This window comes from Eubalaena glacialis, chromosome 1, assembly GCF_028564815.1.
Source record: "Eubalaena glacialis isolate mEubGla1 chromosome 1, mEubGla1.1.hap2.+ XY, whole genome shotgun sequence".
Lineage (NCBI taxonomy): Eukaryota > Metazoa > Chordata > Mammalia > Artiodactyla > Balaenidae > Eubalaena > Eubalaena glacialis.
The window spans coordinates 5207866-5228807 of record NC_083716.1 but is presented as its reverse complement, the minus strand read 5'-3'; the positions used below and the strand labels follow the sequence as shown (position 1 = coordinate 5228807).

Genomic DNA, 20942 nt, shown 5'->3' with positions numbered 1-20942 from the left:
TTCATCTTGGGCTGAATTATTAAATGCAACTAAAAAGATGCAGGTGGCCAATGATTGCTCTGGGGGAATACCAGTGGGTAAAATGCCTTCACTTTATTAGGCAGATTCACAGCTGTGTATTGCACATGGAAGAACTTTCTTGAGGGTTGAACTGAAAGCGAGAAAATATAGTTAAGTATGCTGTTTGTGAGTTAGCATTCACTTTTTTCCCCCTGTGTTTGAGAAGAAAACACATGGGAGGAAGCTAGGCTGTACAGGGCACTGGCGTCCAAGCAAGGTGCCCAGAGAGGCCAGGTCACTGACAGGAGCCGGTGAGAGGGGAACAAGAACAGGGTCAGGCCACCATGTCCCTCCCAGAGCACTTCCGTGAAATGCTAGCGGCAGTGCGATCACGTGGCTGCCGCTCTGGGACCCAGTGGGTGTGTGGGCCCCAGGAGCTCTGCGGATAGAGGAGGGCCACACCTAGTACCTCCAGTGCCACACGTCCCTTTTCAAGGAGGAAACGGGTTCAGAGAGGTTATGATACTTAGTCATCGTCACACAGCAAGTAAGACCTACTGGCAGGATCCTGATCTACCTGACCCCCGAGTCCATGCTGTTTCTCGTCCCTCAGGTGTCCAGTGAACAGAGAGGCAGGACACTTCCCCACGTCCCTAGTCCTTACTGACTTAGGATTGCAGGCTAACGGGGGTGGTGGTTCAGAGAAGGGGAAGAGAGGAGAAGCCTGGAGCCCCTGTCTGAGAGTGAGTTAATGGAACTGCCCCCCCTTGGAGTCTGGGGACTCCGTTAGGTTGACATCTCATGCCAGCATGGCACTGGCGCGGTCCAGCACTTCACTAGTGTTACTGAACGAAAGGCTTAGAGAAAATGCAGGTACTTCATCAATTCTGCCTTGAACAGTGAGCTGGGAATCATGTTAGAGGACATCCAAAATAATCCCTGCAGAGTTTGGTTTCGATCACACCGGGGTTTCCCAGCCTTGGCACTCCTGGCATTACAGGCTGGGTAATTCTTTGTTGGGCGGGCTCTCCTACACAGTATAGAATGTTTATTAGCATCTTGGCTTCTCTCCACTAGATATCAGTAGCACCTCCACCCCAAAGTGACAGCTAGAAGTGGCTCCAGACAAATGGCCCTGGTCGGGGGGGGGGGGCTAACCATCCCCAGTTGAGAACCACCACATTAGACCTGTAACCTTGGGTGGCTAGAGTGTGTCCTGAAGGTAAGGCTGGGGTGGAAAGCCACGCGAAAGACCAAGAAGGGGTGGCAGTGTCCCACCTCCCAGGGGGCAGGGTGTCTGCAAAGTGCCAGCTCTGACACTCCAATCTGGAAAAGTTCCAGCTCTGTGCTGAGCCAGCATCGAGGCAACTCCTCACTCCATTGCAGCCTGTGTGTCCTCCGACAAAAGAATTAATCCGAAACAATCACAATCCGAGGGTAGTTTGGAAAAGACAGAGAACAAGCCTTCTTTGGTCTTTGGTGCTCTACTGGGTACTGAGGATATTTGGAGACCTTTGTCATTTGAAACTCGAAAAACTAGGCAGTTTTGGAAAGAAGAAAAGGGAGAGGTACAGACTGAACTAGATTATGGGTGGTGGGGACAGAGCATGCCCGCTAAGGGTAGATAATATATATGGTTAAGAGACACTTATTCCATGAGGTTAGAAAGATGCACACAAGGGACCTCGTGTTGGGGAGAGTATGGGGGGGGTGGGATAATAAGGAAATGAAATCTTAACCCTCACTCTTATCTCATGTTCATTCTTTAATGCCTTTGTTGTCCAGGTATGTCCGAATGTATTGTGCTATCATTCTGCGGAAGACCTTCATACTAGGGAAAATTTGAAAGAGAGAGCATTTTTACAAAAAGCAATTTACAGTAATTTTTCAGCCTTTTCCCTGCCACTACAGAAAAATGTGTGTCTGAATAAGTTTGTCCTACCATGCTATTCGTCATCACGATTTGCCAAGAACTGCACTGAAATAATTTTTTTACATCAGTCTGCTGGTTTGGAAAGATATTCTGAGTCTTGGACCCAATCATCAAACTAATAAAACAAATCAGAAGAATTAATTGCCAGTGGCAAAATAATAATAATAAAAAATTCCTAAGCACCTCTCTGTTTCACAGGGAGTTGCAAAGTATATAAAAATCATTTCCTTATTAGTAGAAATGATGGTGATAAATAAGATTTTTTTATCAGTTTAGTTTGCTGTTGCTGAAGTTTTTTTGAGTATAGTAATGAAGTCGTCCTAATTTCACTGGTAGTAAAGACACCAAGGAGTTTTGTCGATGACTTATTTTGCCTTCAGATGAGTTTATGAGCTCTACTGATGACTGGATGATATTTTCTAAAGCTTCACAATGGAATTTTCCTGGGCATTAAGAATCACTTTTATATCAAGTTGGGCACATCTTTCCAGGGTGTTCATTTACTGTTTATTGGGGGGGATTGGGCTTGAAGTGATTACCATTAAGAAAATGATTTTGTATGGAAGTTTGGGAATAGCGGAGGCAAACTATTATACATAGGATGGATAAACAACAAGGTCATACTGCATAGCACAGGGAACTATATTCAATATCCTGTGACAAACCATAATGGAAAAGAATTATACATATGTATAACTGAGTCACTTTGCTGGACAGAAGAAATTAACACAACACTGTAAATCAACTATACTTCAATAAAATTTAAAAAAACAAATAAAAAAATGATTGTGTCATGAAAGAAAATTGGACATTCTCTAGATGAGAGTCTGAGACAAGTGGAACTTCCTGGCACACTCGTTTTTCATCGTTTCTTCATGCATTTGTTCATGTACACGTTACAGTGTAACCTCAACATTCAGTCCATAAGTTCCCTGTTTCTGTGTCCTAACCAAATGCCAGCACTGTCCTAGGCACTTCACTTGCATCTTCTCCTTGACTCTCATGACAGCCTCACAGGGGCGGTACTATTGTTATCCTCAAGCTGCAGATCGAGAAACTGAGGCACAAGATTTTTTCGAAACCTGCTCAGAATCACACAGCCATGTACATCCCTTTAAGTCCCATGCATTAAACAACTACCCCTGCCTGGGGAAATCTGTAACTGGAAGTGACCCATGATAAACCTCATAAAGCATCAAACAGCTGCAACTCACATAAGCAATTTCCTTGGCCTGTTGCCACAAAGTATCTGGGTGCAGGTTATGCAGAGAACCTCCAGGTAGGTCCCAGGAACGTACCTGGTCCTAGAGCACAGACTCAACAAGGGTTGCCTTGAATTTTGGATTGAGCATGACACCAAAATGGCATTTTCAACGATGGCTTGCCTTGGCTGTGTCACTGCAGAGAACCATGGACTCTTGGAGTTAATCTCTTGGCTCTAAAGCAGCAAGAGTTCAGAAAGTTTATTTTTCATAAGAAAATTGTGTTTTAGAATTCACTGGACTGTGCTGTCTTGAGGTGAAAATGGCAAGTCATGGTTGCGCCTGGCTAGCTCGGGGAGAGCTTGATGTCAAGGAGCTGTTTGGAATATAAATGTCTTAATTACCCTCAAATTAAATTTCATAATCAAATGTGAGTTGTAAATATTATAAACCCTGTATTTTTAGATTAGTGATGGAGAGTCATCTCTGCATGCTGGTTTAAATTAATAGCTTATATAAAGATGTTCGTCCCAGCTTAAAGGAGTGAAAAATGGAAGCAACTAAACGCCTAACAATAAGTAGACGGTTAAGTAAATTATGGTGTACATTCACTCAGTGAGGCCATTAAAATGATAATTATAAAGATTACTTAGGACTTCCCTGGTGGTGCAGTGGTTAAGAATCCGCCTGCCAATGCAGGGGACAAGGGTTCGAGCCCTGGTCCGGGAAGGTCCCACATGTCGCGGAGCAACTAAGCCCGTGCGCCACAACTACTGAGCCTGTGCTCTAGAGCCCGCGAGCCACAACTACTGAGCCCACTTGCCACAACTGCTGAAGCCCGCGCGCCTAGAGCCCGTGCTCTGCAACGAGAAGCCACCGCAATGAGAAGCCTGCGCACCTCAACGAAAGAGTAGCCCCCGCTTGCCGCAACTAGAGAAAGCCTGCACGCAGCAACGAAGACCCGACACAGCCAAAAATAAATAAATTAATTTAAAAAAAAAAGATTATTTAGTATCGGAAAAAAACGCTTACGAAATAATGTTAAGTGAAAGAAAGCAATCTACCAAATTGTACTGGAAGAACATGAACAAAACTGGTCATCATTGTGGTGTTGAGACAGTGCTGTCGGGGAGGTTTATTTTCCCTTCTGTTTTCCAGTTTGGGTAGGGGGAGTTGCAGTGTCGTTATGTTGTTTGCCAATGAAAAAAACACAGGGCAAAGTTAGTCCACACCTTAGGGCAGCATGACAGGATCAGGCCTCTGGAAAGTAGAAACACTTGGATCAAAAGAAGAAAAACCTAGAAATGATTAGATCTGGGTACAAGCAGTCTCCCAAAGGTCATCTTTTCTTGTTTTGAGGAAACCTTGGATAAAGAAAGAAAATGGATTTCAAAATCCTCACAGTGTTCGTGTGTGTGTATGTGTATCTGCAGGGTGTAGACATCTACATACATGCCTCTGTATATAGGTGTGTGCGGACTGGCTGGGAGATCCAGGGAGCGTTTAGTAGAAGATACATCCACATGTGCGAAAACTCACTGTCGGCTGGAATTTGCCATCTGTTTTAATTAGGAATCAAGCAGTTTTGACCTATAATCTGCAGTTACCATCTGAAGGAAACTTTGTGGGATTTCAGCACGAGAGAGAATCTCCACTGGGTTAGTTCTGTTCTTAGTGTCTGCAGGGACCTGAGAGGTTTCCAGTCTGGCCCTGAGCTGTGATATAAATGGCATAATGCAGTCGACTGACAGTGGGGGCTGGGGAATGGGACGGCCTTGCTAAGACACCTCCCAGGGTCGCATCCGTCAGTGGATACAGCAAAAAAGCTAGGCAAGCAACCCGATGAGTTTGGAAAGGGACTGCGTGACATCATTGGTTGTTCTCGTTGCTTTCCCACTGTTGAGACACCTTGGTGTCAAAGATACTGGCTGGGATTCAAGATTAATTGGGTCAGCATTTTATTCTATATGCGGAGGGAATGCCTGAACATTAGGCTACTCAGAGCGGGGGAGTGGTGAAAAAGAATATCCCATGCCTTAACACGCTGCTTCCCGGAGGGAAAGGGAAGTGAGACAGAGCCTCACCCGTTAATGAATTCATCTGCCTTCTGAAATAGTTAACATTAAGACCTGTTTTATAGGTCTTAATGACTGATTGATTCTTCCAAAATGGGAGCCCTCCTCTCCTCAGGGCAAAGCTAACTGCTATAGATTTTGGACTGTGTCTTAGTTAGATTTATTATCCAGTTTAATTTCCTTTAATACACTGAAATGATATTTTCCCAGACAGTTGTTCTCTTCTTCAGAGGTCATTAAGAGGGCTGAAATGGGGTAAAAAAGTGAATGCCGACACCCCCCTGAGATCGAGCCCTGGGCAGAGGCTGCTCCCATCTCAGCCTCCAATGCGGTGGCCCATTGGAGGAAACGCCCAAGTCACACCCCAATCCCTGGATTTATGCACTATTGCAGTGAGGCCTCCATCATTAAGAAGTGAGGACCATCCAGTCGGAAGCAGGGCAAAGGGCACTCAGGGAGCTTCACTGCAGGTCTTGGGCAGAAGAAACAGCATGGCAGGTGGGGCCCTGGCTCATGTATATCTTTGATTTCAGAAAACCCATTTTAACCTACTGAAAACCTTTACTCAATTACTTCAGCCACGTAACATAAATAGATTCTCACTGGCCTGTTTCTAATGAGTGGGAACAGAGGGAGTGAACCATCCATTTTCTACATGGATGCTTGGGTTTGGTGTGGAGGTTTTAGAAGAACCAGAAGACGCCCTTTGGACCAGACTTTCCTCTTCACTTGTGTTTCACTATTTACTTAGTTCTTTGACGTTCAGCTTATACTGACATTAACCTTTGTTCATCCTCTGTCCAAATAGAATCTAAATTACTAGAAATGAATTAGCAAAAGTTTATGATGGTGGCAAAAACCAACTGGAAAAAATACCTCCTCCAAATGAGGTGTTACATCACTGTAAGAAATTTTTTTTTTTTTAATTTTAATTAATTTATTTATTTATTATTTTTGGCTGTGTTCGGTCTTCGTTTCTGTGCGAGGGCTTTCTCTAGTTGCGGCGATCGGGGGCCACTCTTCATCGCGGTGCGCGGGCCTCTCACTGTCGCGGCCTCTCTTGTTGCAGAGCACAGGCTCCAGACGCGCAGGCTCAGTAGTTGTGGCTCACGGGCCTAGTTGCTCCGCGGCGTGTGGGATCTTCCCAGACCAGGGCTCGAACCCGTGTCCCCTGCATTGGCAGGCAGATTCTCAACCACTGCGCCACCAGGGAAGCCCCATCACTGTAAGAAATTTTATGTGTCGCAGTTAGCTTTGCTAACTAACAATGTCCAAAAGAATTCAGTAAACCTGGTTCCAACAGCTCACCAAAATCATCTGTAAGACCGGTCAGAGGAACTGATTTCCCAACTCCTCTTCTCTCCCCCATCGGTATGACAATTACAGAAAATGTTAACTATAGGGCCTTAGTTTTGAGCATAGCTTATGAGTGCATTTAGATTACTGTAGCAAATAGCTCACCTACTCTATTCCCTGATGGTTCCAAGTAATTAAGCAACAATCAGCTGGTAGTTTGGGGCCCAACCCCAAGAGGCTGGAATTAGTAGGATGCAAATGAGATGGCTTTCCTTTCTTAGACTATTTATGGGAATCTCACTCCTTTGAGAACGTGTGCATACTGGGATGGGCTTTGGGCTTGTTTTGCCTTATTGATGAACTATGGTGAATCCATACTTTTTTTTTTTTACTAAATGGCACGTTTTGACTCGTGATATATCTGAAGCTAAAATTAGAACAGTAATTTCCCCAAGAAATAACTGTCAAAAGAGTATGTTTTCCCTGCTGCTTCTACTAGCTGAATCTCAGGATACCATATTGGAACACCCCGGCAGGGTTTCTGCTTGGAGGTTACCATTCACTACAGTTGAAATCAATTAGAGTTGAGGATGTAATCCATCTCTCTGGTAAGGCCATGGGAGTGTCCATCTATTACCATCAAAACGGATCCCCCGTGTGTTTTTCATTTGTAGTGTGTCTCCCGTGTTCCGTGGTCTGGCCAAACTGTAGACTTTGCAAGGTCTTGGGTGTACTGCAGCGGTAGCAAGCCAAGAAAGAAAGGGAGAAATGAGCATTTCTTGTCATCGGCTTCTATTTATAAGTGGGTGGCAAAATGTAGAGAGACAACCGCCCAGGTCAGAATCCTAACAAAAAGCCACAGTCAGAGTCAGGGTGTGTGGTCTTCCCACGTATGGCTCATGTTTTATCAGCTGGGGTCCAGGGTGGAAAGGTTGCTTGGTCTGAACACTTGAGTCTTTCCTTTGATTCTTGGGCTAAAAATGATGCAGGCATTATTTAATCTGAGAGGACCAAAAGGACATGAATTAAGACCCCTTTCCTTCCACTGCAGCTGATGAACAATGAGGGGGAACCTCAGAAGTAGTTCATTACCCTCAAGAGCGATGTCGTCAGTGTAGACCAAACTTAGGCTCGGCAGGGAGAGAGTGTACACTCTCACTGAGGACAGGGAAACTGAGGGAACGTTACTAGTAGCAAGTGATAGTTCCCAACTGCAGGTGCACTAAGGGTGAACTTTCAGTGTTCAGGACCCAAAATGTCATTGTTAGGGGTGGGAGATGAAAAAGAGAAAACAAAAAGTGTCTGTGTGTCACACACTTTAGCATCCAAATAGCTGTCACATTTTATTCCTTAACATAAATTCGACTTCTCATTGATCCTGGTGGGATTTTCTACTCTGCCAGGCCAGTTGGTTTGTTAATTCCTTCCTTGACTAACAGCTGTTGTGAACTTCTGTCTTCTCCGTGCATAACAATATGTAGCTACTTGTAAAAAAAATAATGAAGCTACACCCCTCCCCCACATGAAAATCTCAGTAGCATCTCTGGCAGCCCAGAGGACTCTGTGCCCTCCTGGGAGGAGGGCTGGCACAGGGCAATGGCCTGAGACCTTGGTGGTCTGTACTCAACCCAGTAACAAAGCTACTGTGCTCACCTCAGCCAAGCATGGAGCAAAGGTGCCCGGTGTTAAATGCAGGACTGAACTTGTCTTACCGCGGGGTCAAGAGATCCCAGCCCATCCATCGTAGGCTAGTGTGCGTCTCTGAGTCCTTTTATTCTGAGGGTGCCTTAACAGCTGCTGACACTGCTTTGCCTGACTGACTCCCTAGTTTAATGCCCCCAACCCAGCCATCACCAGGTCCCACTGATTTTTGTTTTTCCTTCCTCTTGCTTCACCTATTGATTTCTTCCATTTTGTTCCCACCGTTCCCACCTTGACCTTGGTGTTTTTACATCCCCTGCCCTCAGCTCTCTATCCCTCCATCCTGCATGTTCTCTTAGCCCAGGCTTCAAGTGCAAACATCTCTCCTCTCTGTGGGTACCTACCTGAGTCCCAGTTTGGTAGTGCTTCCAAAAAGCAATTTTTTAAGGGTCCTCTATAATCTTTCCCATCCTGCTAATCTCCCTGGACTTCTCATGGGTACTCACAAACTCTGTCTGTTCAGGTTAAGTCAGTTCCTGTACTGTCTCTAGAATACACCCTGGTCACTCCCTACTTTGTGTCTTTGCTTCCGGTGGTTCATGTTCTGGGGCTGTGCCCCACCCTCCTTTTTAATGGTCCGGGTCTAGCCTTGCCTTCTCTGGCTACTCCAGTCTTCATGGCTGCTTCCATTGACTCAGTGAATGGCACCTGCATGTGGAGAGTGACGTGTGCTGGGCACCCAGGGAATCGAGGAACAGTCCTCGGCAATGTGCAGCTCAGCATGGGAAAGACATTCCTCTGTGGATAGCACCAGCCCACTGTGCTCAGGACCATCCTGGCGTCAGGAAGAAGAAAGTGCTGAGAGAGGGCTCCCTGGGAGTCAAGGCAGGCCTCCCCTTGGGAGACATGGAAAAGTTGGCCTAAAGCCTGAGTCACTTTTCTTTGATGTGCCAGTTCTCTCTTATGTAAGTGTTGTGTTTGTAGACTAGGTTCCGCTAAGCATCTCCTCTCTCTTGAACTCAATCAGCCTTTGATCCTTGCTAATTAGTTTAAGAATATAATGATATACATCCCAGGATCCTCACAGCAGGGGCCTTACCCATGACATTTTAAGAAGGTATAGAGTAGGTACTCAGTATTACTGGCTTCCATGGAGTCTTTCTGCGTAACCTGGATCCTCAGATCTGGTGAACATGGCTGTGTTCTGCAACCTGGGTAGGGATCGGATGAGTGGAAAGGGAACGGGACAGAGTTTCATTAGTTTGAGTAAAACCATGTCCACAGATTTTTATCTTCTGAACCTTGGCGTAACCATCTTGAGTTTGGTTGTTACACGGTATTACTTTTAATTATTTTCTGTGCAGGTGGAGGGAAACGAGATGACACACACACTCACAAAAATGAGTAGATGGTTCAGAAGTGGTGTGTATTTTATATTTAATCATAAAGTGCATTGGGGCCCTTACAACATATTTGTTATAGTAAATGTGACCAGCAGGCTTGTTCTTACACTGCCCGGCTTTCTTCTTGGGAGTGGGATGTGGTCATGGCAGAATAAATTAAGAATTTAATTCAAAAATCTCAATAGCTTGGGAGAACATAAACATGTTAGAGAGCGTGGAATCGGTGTAATCTCAGCCTTCTAATTGGACTCTAGATTTTACTATAGAGGAGGAACCCCTGACCTTTCAGGGCCGAGGGTGGGGAATCAATAGAGGGTTGGGAATCGCACCTTTGCATTGAGTTACTTCAGAGCATGTGTGTTTTGGCCCAAAGGTGTTGAATGAAATAAATAGCTTTTCATTTTTCCTTACTTTGAAATGAGAACATAAAGTATAAAATTGCACTCAATAAATAAAATCAGTAGTTAGAAATATAATTCTACGCTACTGTTTGTGATGAACATGGGGAGGAAGGAAAAGGGAAATGGGGAAATAAAATGAGAGGGAGAATGTGAGGGGAACAGTGAATGCTAGAACCGCACAGACAGGCACAGGAGAGGAAGGGGCGGTGCTCAGGGAAGCCAGTCCAGGCAGAGGGCATTACATCCTGAGTGCTATTAACTGGGGATGGAGGCACAGATCGTTCTGATGGACCAGAGCCACTACCGTCAGCTTTCCACTGCTCTGTATCAGGCAGCTGCAGCAACCCTTCTCCTCCCATCCAGAACGGAGCTGGACAGTTCCTCCCAGGGCAGAACAAAAATCAAGCCAAGGACAGGTAACTGAGGCGGGACCATCATACAGTTTCACATTTTATGAAGCACCCAACACACAATGAACACAAGTGTTAAACTGAATGAATAATCACATTTCAAGTTGACATTTCTGTGTTCTGCTTCTGCCTTTTAATCTCTCTGGCACTTTGCTGGAACTGATGCTCTCTTCCTTCACAGGGATTGTGGTAAAGGGAGAGAGAACAGAGGGGTAAGATTGTGGAGGTTCAAGAAGTTACCATCGTTGTGCGTAAGCAGTACTGCTGGTCTTGAAATGATTCTCTGCACCCATCAGAATCCTAAAAATACTGTTTTAAAGGAAAACATAAGCCTTTCCGAAACCTCAAACGACCCCTCTATACTTGGCTTTCTTGAAACTTTGGAGGAGAGCACAGCATTGAAGAAGTGGTACCTCTTACAAGTTTTGTTGTTGTTGTTTTTAAAGACAGCCTTTCTGGCCACCTAGGGGAAAAGAATCCGAAGGGAGGCTGTGCTTATCCCAGAGGAAGTAGGAAAACACGCATCTTCCTCAAGGCCTCCATCCTTGGGCCTGACTCTCTAGAATACATATATTGGTCCCCAGCCCAGTCTAGGTAGTCAGAGTTTCTGGGGAAACTGGTGACAGGGTGGCCGAGATCATTTTGCTAATGCATGCAAGATGAAGAACCACCGGTCTCCGTGTCTTGTTTTGTTCCCCTCATTCTCTTGTATTTCCTGCTGTATCCCTGAAGCTTGGAGCTACATGGGACACATAAAAGGTACCCATAAATATTTACTGAATGAAGGGATGAATGAATGATGTCCCAGGGGAGCAAGCAGAGCCGTCCCCTTCTAGTTTTTCTAGAATGAACCTGGGACTCAGCCAGGGGTTGCTGATCACCAAACAGAGCCCAGGTCGAGGCCAGCAGGGTGGGCTTTCCATGGCTCTGTTCATGGAGCATCAGTGGGCATGGATTCCCCTTCCACAGGGAGGGACAGTTAGTGACCTGTCATTGTCATCGTTTAAAATACAGGTCTTTTGCAATGTGCATTAATTATCAAGTGGCGAATTCCAGGTAAATTGTCACCTGGCAGGTCCATAGCAGGAATATGACATATTGACATCTTTTTTTCTTTTGATGATTCTGGCTGGGGATGCAGCACATCTAGGATTCTGCCCCTTCCTGGGAATTCTGTGGGTGGGGGCAGCTCTTCTCACCAGGGATCTGGGGTTTGAGATCAGTTATTAGTGCCAGTGCTTTTCAGTGAATGATTTAGATGTAGGATTGTATAAGTTAGCAAGGGGGTATGCAAGGTCATCCCTTTAGACTAGACTCATTCTAGTGTTTTCTTGTCATGGTCGTTCCTGGCTATGTCGTGTCACATGGTGCTTAAGAACTGGGGTTTAGAGACTGACTGCCTGGCTTTGAGTTCTGGCCCTTCCACATATTAGCCCAGAATCCTGAGCACATTATATGACCTGGCCAAGTAAAGGTAATAAAAAGCTAATGTTTCTATCCTGCTTGGCATGGGTTAGGTACCATTTTGTACTTTATCCATGTTCTTACATTGCATTCTCCAAATACTCTCTGAAGGAGGAGTTACCATATTTTAAAAGGCGGAGAAACTGAGGCACTGAGAAATGAGCCCGTGTCCACATCACCCAGATAGTAATTGGCAGAACTGGGGGTGCAGGTGTGGACAGTGTCCCCTGGACACGGCTCTCAGTGCTCTGATCCTGTGATGAGGGCTCAGGAGGTAGGTGCCTATGAAGCCCTCAGTATGTGGTCCTGGCGATGCTGCTGCTGGTGATGAAGCGCTGTTGACAAGGACAGCACGCTTAAGAATACGTTACGGGTGTAGATGACACCGGATATGTTATTTGAGAGAAACAGGTTTGAGAACCACTTGTAAGGTTTCCACTTTGGCTGATTAAAAAGTACACAGTTGGACTTCCCTGGTGGCGCAGTGGTTAAGAATCCGCCTGCCAATGCTGGGGACAAGGGTTCGAGCCCTGGTCCGGGAAGATCCCACATGCCACGGAGCAACTAAGCCCGTGCGCCACAGCTACTGAGCCTGCGCTCTAGAGCCCGCGAGCCACAACTACTGAGCCCGCGTGCCACAACTACCGAAGCCCGCATGCCTAGAGCCTGTGCTCCGCAACAAGAGAAGCTACTGCAATGAGAAGCCCGCGCACTACAACAAAGAGTAGCCCCCGCTCGCCGCAACTAGAGAAAGCCTGCGTGCAGCAACGAAGACCCAATGCAGCCAAAAATAAATAAGTAAAAAAAAAAAAAAAAAAGTTTACAGTTGTCCTAGGTTTTTACTTGAAAACAGGGCATGCCAGTGGTCCTTTTCACATAATCTTTAGATGTAGAGTTAGAATTGATGTGATGCTTTGATGTAAATAGAATTTAAATGGTCACTAGGAATGAATTGAGAGCCAGGGGCCCTGGATTCCAGTCCATTCTCTCCCACTCACTCAGCAGTTGATCATGCCCCATCGAGAAGCGATGCCTCCCCTGAGCTTCCCCTGCGCAGCAAGAGCAGGTGATATTTTCATAGACCCAGTGTTGCAACCATGTGATAAATTCCATCATTTAGCCTAACCCTTGGGGATGTTTGCCACACTAGCAAATCTGATAGAAACAATAAATAAAGCAGAGACATACTTAGAGGACAGTAAATAGTATACATGGAGACAAATAGAAATAGCAAAAACAAAACAAACAAGAATGGAAAATACTTCTATGAAGCCACTGAACTAACAACTACTTTGAAAACAGACAGACAGTAAATACTTGAGAAAAGCAGTTATCATGGGGTTTTTCAATGGCCTGAGAAGTCAAATGAAAAATATGGTTTAAAAGTGAGCAACTTATCTTTTTTAACATTTTTAAAATTTCAAACTCTCCACGCTTGCACGTGGTATGAACTTTTCTTGGGAGTGATTCTTCGGCACACTTCCCCAAGCTAGGCGAGTCTTAAGTGCATGACTAATGGGGAACTAGTTGTCTAGTTGTTTGTGCCATGCAATTTCAACAAGGAAAAAAGAAACAAACAAACAAAAAAACCCCAAGTCGTTATGAGCCACTCTGGTATTGATTAGAAAAGAAGTGCTACGTTGATGGGTCTGGCACAAAAACCAATGGAGTGGACATGTCATGACGTCATATTGAGAGGTGGGGTCAAGGCTAAGAGACCAGACATCTTCTGGTGGTCTTGGGTTGACCCAGTGAACTCTCCGGTATTTTGGTAAAGTGAAAATTCCTTTCAACCCCAAAATGTCAGCGTTTGGGGTAAAAGAGCATTTAATCTCTTGGATTGAGGCGAGATAGAGTCATCATCTGTCCTGTTCTTCTCCCTTGTTTCTTTCACTCTAACACTAGGTCACTAAACTTAAACACATTCTTTCTTTCTTTATTCTTTAAAATTTATTTACTTATTTATAGATTTTTGGCTGCGTTGGGTCTTTGTTGCTGCATGCAGGCTTTCTCTAGTTGCGGCGAGCAGGGGCTACTCTTCATTGCAGTGCATGGGCTTCTCATTGCGGTGCCTTCTCTTGTTGCGGAGCACGGACTCTAGGCGTGCGGGCTTCAGTCGTTGTGGCACGCGGGCTCGGTAGTTGTGGCTTGCGGCTCTAGAGCACAGGCTCAGTAGTTGTGGTGTGCGGGCTCAGTCATTGTGGCTCACGGGCTCAGTATTTGTGGCTCGTGGCTCTAGAGCGTGGGCTCAGTAGTTGTGGCGCGTGGCTCTAGAGCGCAGGCTCAGTAGTTGTGGCTCGCAGGCTCAGTAGTTGTGGCTCATGGGCTCAGTAGTTGTGGCTCGCAGCTCTAGAGCGCAGGCTCAGTAGTTGTGGCTTGTGGCTCTAGAACACAGGCTCAGTAGTTGTGGCTCGCAGGCTCAGTAGTTGTGGCTCATGGCTCTAGAGCGCAGGCTCAGCAGTTGTGGCGCACGGGCTCAGTAGTTGTAGCTCGCAGGCTCCAGAGTGCAGGTTCAGTAGTTGTGGTGCACGGGCTCAGTAGTTGTGGCTCGGAGGCTCAGTAGTTGTGGCACACAGGCTTAGTTGCTCTGCGGCATGTGGGATCCTCCTGGACCAGGGCTCGAACCCGTGTCCCCTGCCTTGGCAGGTGGCTTCTTAACCACTGCGCCACCAGGGAGAGCCCACATTCTTTCTTTAAAAACTCAGCTTCTACTCATGTGAACTTTTACCAAAGGAAACTCGATAAGGTTGAGTTTGGGGGTGGAAAACCCCAGAACTTTGATCCTCTTTTCTTTCCTGATCACTGTATGGCGCAGATGTAAGGACTGTTCATCTCCAGAAGCTGTCTTCATTGTTAGCATCTTCTCACAAGACTTCCTTTTAATTCCTACTTCAAAACAACTTGAAATGGAAGAAAAAAAAATTTTGTCCAATCTGGAGTCTGTGAATTTCTAGCAAGATCACTGACTAGGTTTATTGTTAATAGCCTCATTAAATATTCATGAAGCACCTGTTATTTGATAGGGCTATTCTTAGTCCTTTAAGAATTTCTCTGTGTTGAGGATCCTTTGATCCAGTTTTCTTCTCTTTGAGAGTATATCTCACGGACATTCTAAGAAGTAAGAAATGATGAAGAACTTATGTTTTAAAATAATATTTCCAGTTGGAAACTCAAGTTCAAATGTCTAATAGTAATAATATCTTCCCCCCCCAAATCTGCTGGCTCCCTGGCTTCTCTGTTTCCATTGAGTCCCCAGCCACCTTGTCTGCCTGGGTTAGTAGCATCTTTAATGCCTTCTTCACGTTGCCATGTCATAAAGATTTGCCGCTGGGGATGTCTGTCTCCCAGCCACCCCCTTATATACCGTTCCCACTGTCACCAGTCACCTTTGCTACCAGTTAATTCTCACCTGTCACACCCTCTCAGCCGATCTCTAGCTGTCAAGACTTAATCTTCTGGAAGTGTATGTGATTGTTCAAAACATTCAGTGGTTACCCATCGCCAGTGAACATAGGACCTTTCTTTCCTGCCTGTTCCTCTGTTAACTGACTTCAAATTGCTTCTTCACTCTCTGATCTTCACCCCGAGACCTTTGCCCAGTGTCACTTCTTACCCTTCCCACACAAGTCTCTTGCTCTGAGTACGCGGCAGCTGTGCTTAAGCTGCAGAATTTGTGTGTACGGGGCCAGTCTCAACCCTTGTCTCAGCCAGGACATTACCCTTTCCTGCCTGGGAACCTTCAAAGCACACCGCTGGTCCACTCCTGATCCTACCTCCCACCTCCTCTCGCCCTCCTGGCCTTGAACTTCTTGAGGACCTCTCACTCATCTTGCAACACCTCACACATTGCCATGGCCACTGTTGCTACTGTCGGGTACATTTCCACAAACCAGCCTTCCTTTCTGGACCAAGCCATCTGTGTATCAACCTACTTTCCAGTGCTTGCCCATTATCAAGTCCAGGTTTAATAGTTCCATTACATTTCCAAGGATGCTAAAATCACTTACTACAGAAGCAAGCAGCTTCCAGGGAGCAAAATGCAGATCATATGAGGTGTTCTGAGTCTAACTACTGAGTACACACAGAAAAGCTAAAGAGATAGGCAGTTGACAAACACTGGATACTTCCTAGGGAACAACCACTATGGAGCGACCCACATCACTGGTGGAATGACCTAGAAACACAAACAAAGATTGGTCAGTTTCATTATCGTTGACAGTGGAGATGCTGAACCTCCAGGGTGATTTCTTAACTGAGCAGCTGAAAGGAGGCCCCAGACCATCAGCCTCCTTTTCCTGCCCTTTTCTCTCTGGAGTCTTGGTGAGGCGAGAGAGTAACTTTTATTTGCAGGGCTGCTTGTAATATTTCTGGCATCCCAAATCCTCCTTCTCATGTCTTTCATATGCTGTAGTTTACTGCATTTCATTTTATGCCCGAGGCTAGATTATTAAGGATTGAATTGGAATTTTCCATAGTAACTGCAATATAAACTTTGACCAGCCTTTTGCTATGCTGTTGTGATTTTTCAAAAAGTTTCTTCACCCGTGTCGTGGCCATAATAGAGTAACTCGGGTGAAGGTTCAGTGTGTAAACGTGAGTCTCTTTCCTCCTTTTTTGCTCCAGTTCCTAATAGCAAGATGACATGGTAAAGAGAGCTTGTCTGTGGATGTACAATACTTTGAATAATCAGTTCAATACTCTACAGAAGCAATATTCGCAAATGATAAATTTGAAGACTGTTCTTTCCAAATTCCTTGAAAATATGGTGTTAGCCAAAAGGTTTATAATTTAGAAACCTAAGTCTTTCTTGTCCTTAATATCTGCTTTTCTGTAGTCAAGTTAATTTTCTTTCTCTCCCAACTAGAGCTGGGAATATGCACTCAGCAGAAAGACACAGAGCCATCAGGTTAAAGTGTTTTGTTTTTATTTACATCAGCGATTTGTCACTTGATAATTAATATCTTTGTCTACCTTAGAGCCCCTCAACTCATTTCACTGTGTTGTGAACGATGTCTCAAGTACGTATGACTCAGACCCATACTGAATGTCACGGTGGCTTATGGTGATATTGCTGTGCACCTACCCCTGTGGTAGAGGGGGTGTTTGAAAGGGTTTATATCAGGAATTGAATTTGGAACCCGGAAATGTCTCCAAGTTATGTTTTTTGTCAATCTGAGAGGTAAGATTCTTGGGTGCTTGGAGACACTTCAGGGCCTCTGGACCTGAAACAGATACATTATCATACACGGTCCAAAGGTTCAAACCTGTAATTTGTACGGCTTACTGTTTAATACTAAACAGCCTCTTCATATGAATCCCAGCAGGGTCCCCACAATGTGGCACTAAATCTCTATGTTCTGTCCTTGATATATAAGAAAAATAGACTTTAAATATACACTGATTAAAAGTTATAAGGTTTTTCTACATTTATGTTATAGGTTAGCCCAAATATTAAAGACTTATCCAAATGTTTGTATGCAAATACCCTGGTAATAAATGTGTTGTCATGTCATATCAATCATACTAAATTTTGCTTTAAAGTATTGAAGTCACTCCATAATGAAATATTAAAATCAAATATGTGAGGAGACAAAAGAAACTGCTTCATAAATTATGTCAGCTCATTTCGTTGGCTGGGGAATGAAGGGCTCAGGGGAAGAGGTTGCTAAGGGAATTGGTGATGAAGGAACTGTTTAAAATAACAATGCCAGTTTTGTCTGGGGCATCATCATGACCTCATAGTCCCTAAATGACCATGGTTTGCCTTAAATAGGCATAACTGGTGTGGTTCCCCGAGCTTCTGATTGGTTAAAGCAGCAGCCTTGCTGTGCACCTACTCAGGTGTCCGGTGGGCTGGTCCTGATGACTACCTGGTCCTGGTCACTACCTCCCTAAATTGATGCTGGTCCGTAGGACTGCCGCTTTGCAGTGTAGCTGTGATTTCTTTATCATGCGGAAGCAGCCTGTCCCCCACATAAGTAATCTGCTTCTCATACAAGAGTTCAGTTGTTGTAGCTCTAAATGAGGCAGCCATGGGTGAGAGCAGACAAGAGAATACAAATGCGGAGCTAAGTGAACACATCTGTCCAACTGCTTTGCTGGATTCAACTCTTCATTCTGAGAATCATTTTTATTTTCTGACTTCTTATTTCCTTGTGCAGGAATCTTCCCCGTAGACCAATGCCTTTCACGCACAAGTCTTTTCATTAATTTACTTATTTAGTTAAATTTTTTTTTCTCTACAGAGGGAGAAATAAAAGAAATACCCTACATGTGGGGAAAACAAATGTGGCAGAACAGAGAAGCCCCCAAAGTCAGGAGACGAAGAGAGTACCCAACTTTCCCTAGGCTTTCAAAAGCTTTCCAGCTTTGGCCTGATTAACCTATGTCATCACCAGTGGTTGTGTGTCTCAATGGGATAATGGGCCTGAGTTAAGTAAAAGCTAATGTCTTAATCACAATAATAAACTATAGTAAATTTAAAGGTAATCTCTGCTTTTCAAGGGTACCCATCTTTAAGTAGAGGCCTCTCCTTTAGCTAAGAAGTTAAACTGAATCGTCCTGTCTTTAAGGAAATGATGAATTTCGTGAAGTGAAGAAAAGCTCAAACTCTCTGTAGCTAACATAATTTATGCAAAATCATGCAATTAGTGATAGCTGTGCTAGACATTTTTTTTTCTCCAAATGCTCCTGTAATAAAACCATCATGAGTAGCAGTGCCATCTAATGTAAGTAGTAAACATAGATAGTGAATTATTAATATCTGGTGAGGCATGCAGATGGCAGGACTTCCATTTTTCCTTTGAGCTGACAGCACGTTTGCTAATCATACTGGCAAAAAAAAATGGCAAAGATGAATATGAACTTTTCTTTGAAAAGTAACATTCAACAGGATATGAATGTAATAAATAGCACACAATGTGAATCGTAAAACCCGGCACTTTCCGCCTCTGCAAAGTGAAATGATGGTTATACTTTCTGCTGGATCCGTAGCATGAGCTTAATGAGGTTAAAGCGTTTTCATACGTGTACCACTCATCAGGAATGGCCCAGGTCAGGTGATTTGGGTGGTAGTTTTCAATCAAATCCCCAGTCCGGTAACCTTGACATTCCCCCCCTCCCCTCCCCCGGCAAATGGAAAGGGAACCTCCTGGTTAGTGCTCGTCCAAGGGAAAACCTCCCAACGCGCCGGCCTGGACCCTCCTAGTCTGAGCTGTAGTCCTGTGAAATGATCGCGTGGGTTCCCAGCCAAGGCAGGGCTGGCCCAAAGTTCCTTCCCTCTCTTGGCCACTTCACCTCGGGATGCTTCCGCAGAATTTAAGCGCCGAAGCAGACAAGGTCAAATTAAACGGCTTCACTGCTGCTCATGGTTCAGCGGCCCGACCGGGCGTCCAGCCCTCCGGCACAGACCTGCAGCAGGAGAGGGGTCAGGGCCCCGCTCTGTAGATGAGCCAAACGCACCCGTTCCTCCCCGATTTACACCAGATGCGCCTCTCCTCCCCCACTCCTGGCATCCCCTTATCGCTAGCTCCATCTCCCTGTGGCATATTTTGGGCTAGGAGAATGCTGAGGTCACGGGGACAGGCTCTTTATCCTGGCGATGGAGATGCCGGCCGGGAACCCTGAGCATGAACCAGCAAGACGCAGACTCTCGCTTTTGACTTAGGGCTCCGGGCGCTGCCCCGGCCCCGGCCCGGCCCGCGGGCTCCCTCCTCCCTCCTGCCCTGGTTCGCCAGCAAGCCTGCTTAGCTCGGTCTGCAGCCTTGGTTGGTTTCCCACGCCTGTCCCGGTCTGACTCGGGATGCCGAGCCCCCGGAAGACCCGCGGGCGCCGACCCCGGCCCACAGCCCCGGGAAGGTGCCAACCCGAGCGAGCCCTGGCGCCACGGGAAGAGACGGGCATTTCACGTGGGCAGCTGCCTTCGCTCTGCCCACGCCTCTCCATCGCGGCCGGCGCCAGGGCCCCTCCACTCGGACTTATGCCCCCGAAGTTAATCAGCCGTACTTGCCAGTTCGCTTTAGTTTGGAAAAGACTTAAAAACCTCGAAATCTGCCGGGGCCACGGCCGCCCCCGATCCCCCCAGTTCTGCCTGACTCGGGCTGTCGGGCGCTCACGAGGCTGTGGCGTTTGTCTAGAACCGACATCGCAGACACGCAGCCCCGCTCCTCCCTGGCCGTCGCCAAAGTTGCCTGACGCCCCTCGGCGACCCGGCCGTGCCAGATGCAGTTGCGTAACCTCCCCCCCCGGCCCCGCCCGCCGCCCGCCGCCCGCCGCGTCCCGGCCCCAGGAGCCACCGAGTCCCCGGCGAAGCCCGTTCGGGGGCGAGTGCGAGCTCCCGAGCCGGGGTCGGCGCCCGTCCCGGCGGTGCTCTGCCCGCGGCCAAGTGCAGCGGGCGCCGGGGCGCGGGAAGAGGGCGCGCGGGGCTCCGCTTACCTTCGGCTGCTTACAGATAAGTCGAGGTCGGTGCAGCGCCGGGCTCGGGCATGTCTCGCCGCGGACCCGGGCAAGCCTGGCGCGGCACGGAGCACTCAGGGCAGGGCATCCGCGGCGAGGCTCGCCGGGCTCGCGCGGAGGAAGGCTCGGCTCCGGAGACTTGGCCGGCTGCGCGCCCGCCGCCCGCCCCCTCCACCGCCGCCGGCCCGGCCCGGCCCGCCCGGCCCGGCCGGCCCCCGCGCCGCAGCTCGCGTCCCTCCGGCCCGGCTCAGCGACGCGCGCGGGGAGGCAGCGGCTTGGCCGGCTCCGGGGATGCCCGCGCGCTCGCTGGCTCGCGGCGCGGCGGAGGCAGCCACAGCCACCAGGCTCCGTGCTCCTCCGATGTCCTCATTTACTGCGATTGTCTCCGGCGAGATCTCGGAGCAGAGGCCGGGAGGCGGGGGCGGAGACGGGGAGGGAGCGGGAGGGAAGTCCTTGCCGGCGCCCCCGGGTCCCAGCTACTCCGCCGAGCCGGGCGGCCGGAGGACAGGGCGCCGGAGCCGCGCGCCCGCCGCCTGTGCGCCCGGCTGGCACTGAGGCGGGCGGAGCCCGGGGCCCCGCGGGGCGGGAGCCGGGGCGGCGCGGGGTCGGGCCGGGCCGCGTGCGTGGGGTGGGGGGACCGGAGGGAGCGGAGCGGGCGGGAGT

The 20942-nt window shown here is 47.3% G+C and overlaps 1 protein-coding gene across 2 annotated transcripts in view; it reads left to right on the top strand.

The window, feature by feature from the left end:
• DOCK1 (dedicator of cytokinesis 1) overlaps positions 1-20942 on the top strand; it is a 518791-nt gene that overhangs the window by 246288 nt on the left and 251561 nt on the right. The window lies entirely within an intron of this gene.